This window comes from Mustela nivalis (assembly GCF_964662115.1).
Source record: "Mustela nivalis genome assembly, chromosome: 9".
Classification (NCBI taxonomy): Eukaryota; Metazoa; Chordata; class Mammalia; order Carnivora; family Mustelidae; genus Mustela; species Mustela nivalis.
Window position 1 is genome coordinate 97,238,237 of NC_139028.1, and position 14,196 is coordinate 97,252,432.

Genomic DNA, 14,196 nt, shown 5'->3' on the forward strand with positions numbered 1-14,196 from the left:
CTCTTAGAGCGAGTGGCAGTACCACTGATTCTTTTTATGACTAAGGTGTGATCAAGCAGAGCACACAGAATTAGAAAGTGAAACCTAACCCCAAAGAGGAAGGGAATAAATAGCTATGAAACATACCTATGAATTCTAATTATATACTAATTTTAACTCCTGTCATTAATTTCAAGGTATTCCTTGAAACTTTAAGAAGACTCCAGGTTCCTGGTATTCCCATCCATGTATCCCATCTATATTCATATACTCAAAGATGCTTCCCAGGGAAAGGAGATAAGGAATTTGGAGCTTAACCACAGAGGCATATGTTAAACCAACAATTTCCAAAAGTCCATTATTACAACTGTTATAAGTATTTCAATGAAAAAGTGCTGGATGTTATTAGCAGGACCAGCTTCCCAGGCCCAGGATCTGGGAAGTCTCAGGAGAGCTTATGTAAACCAAGGCTGAAGACTTGGTTTAATGCTCTCCCACTGAGATCTTGAAATTCTTAATAATTTTATGTTTGAAGTTGTGCATTACGGTTAAGTCCAGTGGTATAATGTAACATGCAGATGAGCAGAGGAGACAGTGCAGTATGAGTGTCCACCACCTCTTCCTGCCCCGTTCATATGTAGTACAGCATTCTGGCTGGCCTATGATACATAGGGGTTCAGTGATACTTACAGGATAGAAGGTAAGTATTTTACATCTACAACTGACAGTCCCAAGAGGAACACTTTCTATTCTAACGAGAGCTCAGTGTGAATGCAGAAAGAGGCTAATGTTATTGAAAGAAAGATAAATGACCCAGAAAGCCTATCAGATCCTTTCTTACTCAGTAACTTCCCTGTATCAGCCAACCACTTATGCTGAATACAATGGCATTGAAGCAAAGAGTAAGAGAGTGTGACCCACAGTTCCTTTGTTCTGTTTTGTTTTGTAGTAAGTAATTCTTTATTCATCAGTAAGCTAAAAGTAGAGAATAATAGTGAAATATGTGTATACTAAGAAGTAAAATACAAACATCTAAATTGATTGTGGGCAACATTTCCATTCTTCCTGGAAGAAGGAAATACAGGTACACATACAGACTACAAAACAGGTCTTGGGTAATGCCTATTTTTGCATACGTCTTAAACTCACCTTTGCAATTAAAACTGGCATTGCATGAGATAAAGATGAATGCCAAAATATAATAATTAAATGTTTCTGTTATAATTTAACAATCTACAAAGTGAATGTTAATAAATTACAAATTAAATTTTTCTTAGAACAACATTAACAAATTATAAAAATGACAAATCAAGAGAGATGGAAGAAGAAGGGAAAACCTTTATAATCTAATACCTTTGACAATACTTTTGTTTGGTTCTTTGAACAAGGGGCTCCACATTTTCATTCTGTGCTGGGCTCTGCAAATCATGTGAACGTGCCTGCTGTAAGAGTGTATATCGAAGATCTAACTGAGCCTGGGAAGTTAAGGAAGGACTTCGTGCCAAGTGGTAATTGCTGAAAGAAAGATGAGTAGCAGTGAGGCAGATAAAAAAGGCAGTAAGAGGCCAGGATGGGCAAGGGAGGGTTGGATGTTCCAGGCAGAGGGTCTGATACAAAGACACTAAAGGAAGAAGGAGACAGGAGTGTTTGTGGAACAGATATAAAGTTGGTGTGGTTGGAACTTAGAACAGAAGTGAAGGCACTGGGCAGAGCTTACATTTGTACCCTACTGCATCTCTGTGAAGAGGAAAAATGATGGGGCTGAAATGAGGGCAAATGGAATACCCAAAACTGATTATAGCAAAAGCCATCCTATATCACATTATTATTATTTGCCTGGCACTCTGCAAAGGGACTTAATGATATTACCTTTTTGGTCCTCTAATAACAAAGCAAAGCAGAATTTCCTGGCTTTGTTATTTAGACAAGGAAATATGGGGCTCAGATAGATTAAGAAATTTGTCTTACATCATATGGCCAGTGAATAACAGAGTCATAGATAAAATATTCTTTCTGAATATAGACTAGAATATAAGCCCCAGGAGAGAAGAAATTTGGCCTTTGTGTTCTTATATTCTTAGCAATAGACCAATGCATGCCACATAATAAGCTCTCAGTATTTGTAAAATGAATCAATGAATGGCAAATTCACGTGTCTTCCTGACTTCAAACGGATTTGGTACTATCTGGAGTATTTGGCTGAGATTTCTGTAAACGTTGAGAACCAGTAATGTTTCTTTTCAAATAAATTATAAAAAGTGAAACAGGAAAGCAACATAGTCAATTGAAAGAGAAAAGACAGAAAGGTGGATATAGACTTTTCCTTTACTAGGTCTACAGCCTAGGGCAAGTCATTTCCCATGGAGCAGTTAGCATGGGGTTCTTTCCAGAGTTTGCATATTATAGTCGGACTATTCTGTGAATTGTTTGGCAATAATACAACCCAATGCATAGTTTCTCTTTCTCTTTTTCTTTTTTTCATAGTTTCTCTTTAATAACAGAGAGGAAACACAAAACAATGCTGAGGCAACAAATATTCCTCCAACCAGCTCCCCCCTTCCTTCCTTCCTTCCTTTTTTCTGGCAAGCCTTTCTGAGAAGTGTGCCATAGGCCCACAAAAAGCCTCCTACTAAAATGAGGAAATGGAGAATGATCTCCACTTCCAGAAGTAGAAAGACCTCAGGAGAGGAAAACGTGGGTCTGAGTTTAGCTGCACCGGAAATGTGATAAAAAACAAATCTATTTCCATTTTGAATCATGACTCAGGTATCAAGCAGAGCCAATGCTGCGGCAACGCAGAGTCCTAATGCCAGCACCCATCTGAATGAATTTCAACATGCGGCTCTTTTGACTACTTTTCTCACTTTGACTTTCCCTTGGTGAAAGAGCACCGACAAATCTTCCTGCACGAAATAAGGTTTGTGTCTTCACCAATGACTCTGTCTTGAGGAACCCCTGAAAGTCCTCACTGAGGCTTCCTTACTCTGCACAGTGATCTAGGATTCTTGTATACAGTCTTCCTTCCCTCTCCCCTTCACTTGGGATCAGAGCTGCAGCCTGATCCAATGGTTTCCCCCAGCCTTCCTCTCAATTCTGTCTCCATTTGCTTTCAAAGACTCTGATATTGAGAAAATCTAGTTTTGGTATTGGCTTCTTGGGAGACCTAGACTAACAAAAAAAGATACATCTGGCAGAGAAACATGCTAAGTGAGCCATTCCTTAGCCTCAGCTGGTGAATGAGTTATTGAGGAACACACTAGCTCAGCCCTTATTGAATTGAAAGGAACATAAGCAAGCTGGAAGGCTGAGTACCGAGTACCAATTATGTGTTGAGCCTATGTACTAACTGCTTCTCATGCCTTATTTCACCTAATTCTTTCAATAATTCCCTGTAGTAGGTTTTTTTGTTTTGTTTTGTTTTGTTTTTTTGGTTTTTTGTTTTATTGTTTTTTGTTTTTTTTTTTTAATAGATGAAACTGTGGCTTACCAGATCATGAATTTTGGAGGCAGAATTCCAAGCCAGATCTTTATTTTAAAAGTCTATGCCTTTAAGTACTCAGTACTATAGCCTTGACCAACAGTATCTTTGATACCTTTTCTTATTGTAAGAACATGCTAATAATATGTCTGTAGAAGAAAAACATCCAGTTCACCATCTCTAACACGACCACCATCATCATCACTCTCGTCTTCATTACCATCAGTTACAACTCTCAGGGAGATTTGCAGTTAGCGAGCATTCACACATGCAACCTACTTTTCACTTTTCGTGACTTCTTAGTGAATTAGGTAAGCTTTGCAAATAAAGCCCAGAGATGTCTTTTTAAAAGAACTCCAGCATTTTTTTTTTTTTCACTGTCATGCTATCTCTCTCTTTATGCCACGTCCTCATCCAAGGTGAAGTAAAGATGTTGGGAATTTAATACTTTCTTAATACACCAGCTTTAACTGCCAATAGGACCCTTGAAAATTTGGTTTCATAGGACAAATCTCGTGTCTTTATCCTAGAAACAGCTCTCTCTCCAGGACCAGGAGGACTGGGCAATTTGGGTGGTATTACAGGAAACCTTTTGCCTCTGGGTCAAAGTCACTGGGCTCCAGACCAAGTCAGTAACGATCAAATGCCAGTCTGTTTGACAGCTGTCTGGTGGCCTTTGTGACGGGGCCTCCAGCCAGTCGCTTATGGGCAACCTTCCATGCTGCATTCCGTGTTTGCTGCCATTTGTAACGACAGGCACGGCAGAAAGGTTGGCAGTTCAAATAGGCACGGAGACCCTTGGTATCCATTACTGCAGACCAGCATTTAAACCCTAATTCCATAATAGCCCCCAAACCCATAGCAATTTCTTTCCAAAAGAGGAGCCTTTCTCTGGCCCACCTGCCCCACTCCTCAACCCCACAACTTTCTCTTTTCCAATGGTGAGATGAAAATTTACCTTTGAGTTAAACACAAGGTCAGATAAAATAAGTCACTGTGAGCAGTCATTATATTTTCTGTCACTGGACCAATTAAGATTTCCAGCTGTCAGGTTTTGATGTTGCAGCTCCATAAAAAATGACACTGAGATGCATTGATCTGTGTCAAAGCTGCTTCAGAGGGAAAATTGGACCAAAAATAATGATAATTGTCGTAGGATGTCACACTATTAAATGAAAACATAAAAAGCAAAATGCTGTGGAGAATCTGCAAAGTCATCCTTCTTGTCGAGGTAAGACCACACTACACCAAGGCAAGCCCACTGTTTCCGTGATTGTCCTAGCTCTGTAGTGGATGCTCTCCCTGATCTCTAAGATAAAACTCTGCCTAGTTAATGCAAATTTGATTTCCATTGCATTTTCAAACTAAACATTTAAATATAAGTGTATTTACATACATAATCATTTAGATAAAAGAATTTTGCTAGAATTTCAAGATTTAGGCAAAGTAGGTCATCTTTTGCCTATACTTTACAAGAGTTCAGCCTATTAGATTCCCTTGACCAAAAAGGCAAACTTCATTTAATCTTTGTACAAATGTAAAATTTTCTTTTGCCCATCAACTTCGAGGGGTATGCATGGGCTTATATAAATTTGTTCTTTGATGGAGATCTAGTTGAAGAAAAGTATAACATTTTTTTGCAAGTGAAATGGGGAGCAACTAAAGGAAGTTAAAAGTACATACCATATAATCTTCACAAGAAGAAATGGGGTGTTCCAAAGACACAGAGGAGAAAGGGTGTTCCTTGGCTCCTTGCCACTCCCCAAAATGACTGAAAATAAAGAAGCAGGGTTTAATGAGCAAAGATGTGTTGCTGAGATGTTACTGAATCTACCACAGGATGAAAGAACGGGAGGTGACCTTATAATGATCTCATTATTTAAATATTGATTTCTTTGGAGGAGGAGTTCCTTATTTTACATTTCCCTGAGCCCGAACAAAAAACGTAAAAATCTGAAATAACTTGAAACTCAAAGAATCATTTTTTTCTGAACACACACTGTCAGGTTCAAAGTTGGTTTCTTGTTAGAAGGGGGCAACACATTTTCCCATAGAATATTGTCCTACTTCACTAGTGATTTCAACTTGACTATCCTCTAAAATAATCATTTGGATAAGAGAATCTTGCTAGAATATCAAGATCTATGCAAAGTAGGTCATCTTTTCTTCTGCTTTAAAAAAAGTTCAGCTGATTAGATTCATTTTACCAAAAAATTCAAACTCCATCCAGTCTTTGCATTCAGGGAAGCTTACATTCTCTTTTCTAGCAATCTTGAGGGGCATCGAAGGATAGTTCCCAATGTAGTAGATTTTACCCTGTACAAATTAATGAGATAAGAGCTGGTAGTGAGCTAGAACCACTTTCATAGGGTCATAAGAGTCAATTACCAGGCTTTTAAGAACTTTTTGAGTCAGCTATTGAACACTGCCATGATTAAAATTAAATTATATGAAGTTATAATTAAGTAAATTATATTTAAAAAAATACATATTGAAAACTCATCATTTCCTAATGATTTTGATACTTCCTACCACTGTCCTGTCTATTGTAATGTATGACAGAAATACTATACCACGGTGTGATTCTGCGCATCTCTTACCAGCTCTGTGCTCAGTGTTCAGTGATATCACTTCAGTACTTTTGTTTCATTATTCCCCTTTTATCTTACTTGTTAACATAATTAAAATAGTAACCAACATTAATGTGGGAACCATGTTCATGTGCATTGTGAATACTGGCTATGAAAGCAAGAGTTCAGCTAAAATTAATCAGAGCTTTGCAGGAGAATCAATTAGCTATTTGGAAAAAAAGGATGTTGCATATTGTGTTAATAATTATAAATTTCATGCTGCATATGTCTTACATTGGTAGAATTTATAACAAACTTATGCATGTGTATATTCACAGTGTTTATTGCCATTTTCTTTCAATGGGGGAAGGGAGCCAGTTGTTAAACATTTATCAGCAAACCACTGATAAATCCGACTAGCAAAATAACATCAGATTACGGAGGGCTTTACAAACCCGACAAGGTAAAAATATATCACTGTCATACAGAGAAGTGGAAATCATCTTAATTAAGCTTTGCAAGGTCCATGAAATTTAAGTGGCCTTCACAAAAATTTGGCACATCTGCTCTGAGAAACCTGGATATAGCACTTCACTGTTTCCTTCAAGATTGGTGCTTGAGTGAACATGAACTGACAAAGATCTTCTGATGAAGGTAGGGCTCTAAATGAAACTTCAAAATGAAAAGGAATAATATTTTCATGGTTTTTTTTCCCTGCACATTAAAGAACCTTAAATACTTTTAGCTTACTATAATTTGCCTCTTTTCCAAGGTGAAAAAAATAAATTAAGCATGCTCCACCTTTTAGTAAGCACCTGTACTTTTAGAATTGCATGAAATAAGGGATGTTTTGCAGCTCTTTTCTTATAGATTCCTTCTAGACAGTTCATTTTTAAAGAAATAATATAAAGTGCTTTTTAAAAGCACTTTCAATAGATTTCCATCATCATCAAATAGATTTCAGTGTACAAATGTGTATGCAAAGGAATTTCCTGCATCATTTACAATAATGATAAAGTAGAAAGAACATCAAAAAAGGACCAGCTAAATATCTTACAGCAATCCACCCAAGCAATACTATATAATCATTAGAAAGAATGAGGAAGATCTATATATAACAGCATGGGATGATTTCAAGCAAATAAATGTAGCCTAGACTGCATGGTTTGAATGTAGTATTTTAAAAATTATAAGTATACTATATTTGAATAAGCATAGAACATTTTTTAGAGAATTCATTTTAAACTGCTAAGAGTGATAACCTCTGAGGAATGGGGAACTTGGTCTGGGGATTTTACATTTTATTTTTTTCTGTATGGTGTGCATGTGTGTGTGCTTTCAATGAGCAAGCATTAATCTAATAATAACAAATGCCAAGAAGTCATCCTAGAAAACAGATGTTTCAGGTAGATTTTGGTCCTTGCTTTTTCTTGCAGGTAGAAGTCGGAAGGGAAGGATTATAACATTGACAGTCCAAATGTTATCAAGGGAAATAGTTGCCAAAGTGTGCAAAACCTCCAGCTCCTTCCAAGGTCATAAACATTACATTCAATGAAGTCTCCTCTACCCGTGTGTGTGTGCATTCACATGCATGTGTGCTTGCACACACACACACACACACACACACATAGTGGAGGTATTAAGCCATATTAGTATTTAAGATCCAAAGAAATCTAGTAAAATCCAATCAGTTCTCTTCTTTTTTCATGATGCTATACAACTGAACTAGAAGCTACTTCGTGAATTAATGGCAGAATAATTAACCCATGAAAGGATCAGACTCTATGTGGCCAGCAGGGGCATTTGGACATTCTTTCAAGGATACACTGAGACTAGTAGAAAGCAATGGCATATTTTTGATGACTGGAGGAAATTTGGCTTGTGTCCTTGCTCTTATCTTTATAGCGGTTCTGTGGTAGGCAGTGCAGATCTTTCCACCTTGCTGCTGTTATCCCCAAACTCTTGAACTACTACACATTTTCATTTTCACAAGCTCAGAATACCTCTGGGTGAGATGGTAGAATAGAAGGGAAGAGAGTGATAACATGAGGGGCATATGGGAATAGTGGAGAGGAAAATGAAACAAGCATGAAATAACTCAACCAGATCAGAAATAATGACACTAATTATTTTACCTCATGATGTATGACACTGGACTTAAATCATTACCTGATCTCTCTTTTACATCAGAAATATTTTAAACAAAGCCAGTTCAACGTCATTTAAGGCATAAAAAAACAGAAAGATGGATAATTAGTCATTTTGGGCAACAGGCCTCTCTCCACCCCACCCACTCTTCCCACTTAAATGATAGGAAATGCCATGAAATCTTACTCATACGTCCACTTGTTTATTTGTTCAATATTTTAGAGGGCAATGACCATTAACTCTATACCAGATACTGTGTTTAGTGCAAGTGATAAAAAAAACAAGTCCGACGCATCCTCTGTAATTTGAGCTATGATTACTTCAGTGATCTTGTCTATTACAACTTTCCCCTTTCTGTTTGGCATACCCCTTTTTTTTTCCCCTCCAGGATGTATTCAGTTCTTATATCTTCAGAAATTTGGTCTGACAATTTGCTCCACTGGAGAGGCCCTTCTGCTCACCAACCACATGGCTATCTCCGTCCTTCCCAATCAAGCCATTATTCAAATGTCAACTTCTCAAGGAGGCTTAACCTGCCTAGAGCATTAGGTTTGCAGCAATTGTGGCACATTTTCTCCCTTTAGGATGTATTATCTGAAATACTATATACTTTATTTATTTATTTATTAATGAAGTTTGTAATTTATTGTCTACCTCCTTGCTCTACAATGGTAGATTCTTAGAAGAAGGGATCTTATTGATTTTACTCATGATGTATCCTGAGTACTAAAAATAGCACCTAGTGCATACCTGTTTTCCAATAAATACTTTTTCGAATGAATGAACATGACGTACACAAGAAATGTTTTGAATTTCCGGCTTTTACTTAGTTTTTGAAAGATCTTCCTCTTTGTTGCTTCTGATGTATTCTAACTCAAATCTCGTTCCACTTCTAGTAACAATTATGATTCTTTTGGTTAATGTTTTTTCCTTCTTTCTGCTATTTGGATGTACTTCTTTTTGTCTACTTGGTTAATTGATTTCTATTTGAGTGTTTGTAAAACCTACTATGAATTTATATTTGCAGTCACCTGCAATATTTAAGTAGAAACAAAGCAGTATGTAGCACAAAGTGATTATGTATAGAAAGAGTTATGGAGCATATAAATAAAATTTAATATCCATAATAATATAGAAGGAAAGAAAGGAGACTGGAAAGATCCAAAAAAATGGGATGAAGAAAATAAAAAGAAGAAAATCTTCACTAACTTCTTAAAGGGAAGTTGAATCACAAATTCTCAGTAGTCTCTATTGTTTTCTCAAAGATGACCTGATTTTTAAAAAAATCTAAGAAATGTGTTTTGATGAGTCAAACTTCACTGAGATATGTTGCATCGTTTTCTGAATCGGAAAGGTTTTCATTCCAAAAAATTGTTCCCTCATAAAAAATAAACTTCAAATAAATACAGGTAAGCATCCTATGAACACTGGCTCTATCAGGCCCCAGGAAGAGTATATAAAGTCTCTTGAAAATGGACTATTTCTGAATTACTGTTATATTCCTGCCCAAAAGATGTTATATTTTTAGGCTTAGATTAGACAATGTGGATTCCCTGATCTAATTCATGGCCATTTCTTTTTATTTATTTATTTAATTATTTAATTTTCAGCGTAACAGTATTCATTGGTTTTGCACTACACCCAGTGCTCCATGCAATTGTGCCCTCTCTAATACCCACCACCTGGTTCCCCCAACCTCCTACCCCCTGCCCCTTAAAACCCCTCAAATTTTTTATCAGAGTTTCATAGCCATTTCTGATTACGGAAGATTGGTGACATTGATGAGTTGGCCTGATATGCCAAGAGGGTTTTCATAAACTTGATATCAACATGTTAGATGACTTTCACAGAAAAATCATCCTCAGTGAGTCTCAGTTTCCTCATCTATAAAATGAATTAACCTGGAAAAGCTCATCTCCAAGGTCTCCCTGATCTTTAATATAATGATTTTATAAAATAATTTATGAATTATGGTAAGATTTCTCATCTAGCTAGAGAGGAAGCACTTTATACAAAATAGTTGCATTGAAGGAAATGTTTCCAAGGGAAATACATCCATATTTCTTACCTGGAGAATGAGAACCACATTTCCTGCTTCTGTATCTCTGGATTTTCATGAACAGAAAATCCCTTTTCCCTAACTAATAAGTTACTTGAATCAAGTCATTCAGCTGAATAAATGACAGGATCAGCACTCCTAGGTCTTAGCCTAGTCATTTACTGTCAGTCATTATATGCAGAGAGTGTTTTTCCATGGTCTTGGCACTGTCAGCAGAGATGAAAGAGTAACAATAACAAAAAATCTGTCTGAGAATGGAAGAAAAGGTAGTTAAGCTAAAATAAGTAGGAAGAGCTTTTATTCCTTTCAAGAAGGGCATGAAGCAAGGAGTTGATGTTCTATGAGCAAGCTACCTACCTTCCGTTTATTTAAATCTCTAATGAGTGAAAGGACTGTCTCAACTGTGAAGGTATTCTTTAGAGCAGAAGTACTGCAGCTCAAACCAGCACAATTACTAAGGTTACCTCTTGGAAACGAGCTTGAAAGTTATTAGCATGATGCTGAATGTGCCTCCTCTGTTTTCTAAGTTGCTGTGACCAAAGACATCTATAGTTGAGAACTAAAGTTATTTCTGTTCTGTGTATACCCTTTTGTCTCAAAGCATGGGACCTTGAGAGGAAGTCTGCAACTTTATAACCAAGTGACCTTGGATAGGTGAATTCAACCATCTAAAACTACATGACATAGGGCTTCATCCCAAGACTCTGAGATCATGACTTGAGCCGAAGGCAGAGGCTTAACCCACTGAACTATCCAGGTGTCCCTGGAGGAAGTGATTTTTAAGAGCACCTTCCTGCTCTCCCATTTTGTGGTTCTTGACAACTTCGTTCCTCTTTTTTTTATTTTTTTAAATTATTTATTTATTTGAGAGAGAGAGAGAGAGAGAGAGTCAGACAGCACAGGGAGGGGCAAAGCAAAAGAGAAATTTTAGCAGACTCCTTGCTGAGCTTGGAGTGGGACATTGGGCTTGATTTCACAACCCTGAGATCATGACCTGAACCAAAACCAAGAGTCAGACATTTAACCAACTATACCACCCACGGGTCCCAACTCCATTCCTCTTAACTTCGCCTTCCTCCTTTTTGCAATGACTGATTTTGTTCAGTCAGAAGAAAGTTTTAAGAAGCTATGCCATCCCCATCATTGGCCCAGTCACCATCTCATCCAGATTTGGCTGCTGTGCATGACCAATGGTTAGGATGAGATCAAGCAGTCACCACCCCTTGCCCCACTGTCAGTCTCTGTATTCAGTGTCCAGACAGAAAATCCAGTACCAAAGATAGCAGCACAGGGAATCATGGTCTGGGAGGCTCACATTGGAAGTACCATGGCAGAGAACAAATGTCTTTGCAAGGAAGATTTTGGAGACAACAAAGTGGTTAAAAGTGATATGATTTATTCATCAAGAATGACACCAAGAAAGACTTTTTTTGGGGGGGGGCACTAAACTTCCATAAATGACCAAGAAAGTTCCATTACAATACAGGAGATGAAGAAATTGTAGAGCATTGTTCTTGAAAAAAGAAAGAAGTGAGGAGGTGGGCCCTGGTGGGTTCCAGTGCCAGATAGTAACAATACCAGAGACCCCTAGAAATTCCACAGTTTTTTAATGTCATGAGACTTGTCTTCACAGCTGCCAGCAGAATTATGAGAAGATCAATAGTGGAAGAAAGAAGGAGAGGATAGCCTAGGCTCCTGAAGTACTAGCTATGGGGACTTAGTGGGTCTTAGTCACAGTTTTCCAACCCTCAGGCAATAGTGATACATGATACCAACAATCAGGTTGTAGAAGGATGAAGTGGACCAGTGTACCTGAATGTTTATTGGGCAATAGTCAAAGGTTCTACAAGGAATGTACTGAAGTGAAATAGATAAAGAAATTCCAGGAGATGAAAGTCAACATAAGGCAGCATCTTAACATCGATAGCCCTGTAACTCTAATACCCAGCCAGAAATGCAAAATCCTAAAACCAACATGGCATAGTTGGTTCTATGGCATAGAACCAACAGCATGGAATGTCTACCAGCTGCAGAAATGCTCTCACTATCAACCCTATTATTATTGAGGATGGTCATTTAATAAGAACACGGAATTCCAGCAATAAGAACTGTAAAGCATTTTGAGCTAAAGATCTCAGAAGCTGCGGCATCTGTATGGCTCAGCCAGTTAAGCTGCTGCCTTGGGCTCAGATCATGATACCAGAGTCCTGGGATTGAGCCCTATGTCAGGCTTTGTGCTCAGCAGGGAGCCCGCTTCTCCCTCTCCCCCAACTCATGCTCCATGTCTTGTTATTGCTCTCTCAAATAAATAAATAAAATATCTTAAAAAACAAGATCTCAAAAGCTTGCTTTTCCCCCCGAAGGAGTGAATGTTTTTTGTTTGTTTATATTAAAGACATTTCTCTTCAATAATGATAAGTATGCTATAAAAAAGCCTTTTTTTTTTTTTCCCTCAGCACACCTTTAAAAACTGTAAAGTTGTTGACATCTGGCAAGTTGATATTTTTAAAAAGCTCATTTAAAAAGCTCATTTGGAATATAATTTTACAAATTAGGTTTTTTCCTCATAAAATAAAACATGCAAACAACTGTTAAAAATGGTCCTGAATACTTGTAAAAAAAAAAATAAGTGGTTTTATTTCATGAAATTGAAAGTTCTTTAGCTCCTCAAAATTCTGTTCTTGAAAATTCTGTTCTGTTCTTGAAAATGGTATTAAGCACAGATGCTGATAACAATAATAAAGGAGTGGCTACTAACATTTATTTAGTTGTGGTGAACTCTTAAGCATATTTATTTAATATTAATCCATTCTAAGAGGTAGGCAAACTCACTTTCATTCACATTTGAATTGCTTTGACATTGACTTGCTTTAGAATATGTACTTAATCTAGAATTCATTGAACTAAGGATTCATCATGAATCTGTGAACCTCTGAATTAGTTTCAAAAAATATATAGAGTGGGGTGCCTGGTGGCTCAGTCAGTTAAGCAATCAGCTCTTGATCTCTTGATCTCAGGGTCATGTTGGGCTCCCCAGATTGGGCTCCACACCCAGCATTAAAAAAATGAAAAAAGGAAAAAAAAAAAATATATATATATATATAGAGAGAGAGAGGTGTGTGTGTGTGTGTGTGTGTGTGTGTGTGTAACAGTATGTGAATTTCTAAAGATTAGGATATATGGCTTTCTTCAGTTTCTCAAAGTGCTCTATGACCCTTTCCATTTAAAAAGGTTTAAGAATTTTATCTACACAGATATTTGGAGGAAATAATTTGACCCCAGATTTAAAAGATAATGGTATAAGTTTGTAGAAGAATTGGGATGATTGTAGGACATTTTAGCTAGCATTTATTGCATTTTTTGCAAGAACATTAAAAGGTGTCCTTTGATTAGTGATGTGTGTAGATTTTTGAAGGGTATGCCAACTTTCTCCTTTTGCTCTTTTTCTCCTGTGTGAGATATAATACATGAAATATGACCTAAGCTATTAATCTAAACATTATTCTCATTAGTTTCAAAGCACCGTTATTGTTCCAAAGTATTTTTACAAATGGCACCCTGCTTCATTTTGCCTCTGCTTTTACATTCAAGACCAAACAAAGCTTACTATACCCCCTTCTCTTCGATGCTGAGCTAAAAAGCAGAGCTTGGTATCTCCAATTCCAGCTGTGCTTTTATTGTGCTTTACATCAATCAAAGCTTCAAAAAGATTCCAGAAAGATTTTTCTCAGTTTTCACATCAGAGGGGTTTGCACAAAATCACTGTGCAGTAGGGGGGCACTGATAAGAAATCTCGGAAGGAAAGAAAGTGTACAGATAGGAAGGCTCTGGGAGAGGAGGCTGGTGAAGGATTATCAATGTCCTAGAAAAAGTTTTCTGAGGGAAAATAGTATAATTTGAAGAACAGTGAAAGAGTCATTTACAATAATCTGCAACCTTTTGAGCAACAGTACAGGCTACAG

General features: G+C 37.2%; 1 protein-coding gene across 9 annotated transcripts in view; it reads right to left on the reverse strand.

The window, feature by feature from the left end:
• The window catches only part of LRRC4C (leucine rich repeat containing 4C), a 1,100,263-nt gene that overhangs the window by 274,360 nt on the left and 811,707 nt on the right, over positions 1-14,196 (reverse strand). For 8 of the 9 annotated variants that reach the window (XM_082748993.1, XM_082748990.1, XM_082748983.1 and 5 more), the window contains one exon: positions 5,141-5,228. The gene's annotated coding sequence lies outside the window, so the exon portion shown is untranslated. Of the gene's footprint in view, positions 1-5,140; positions 5,229-10,243; positions 10,292-14,196 lie in introns of those variants that run through there. The other variant, XM_082748984.1, reaches the window with a different exon arrangement.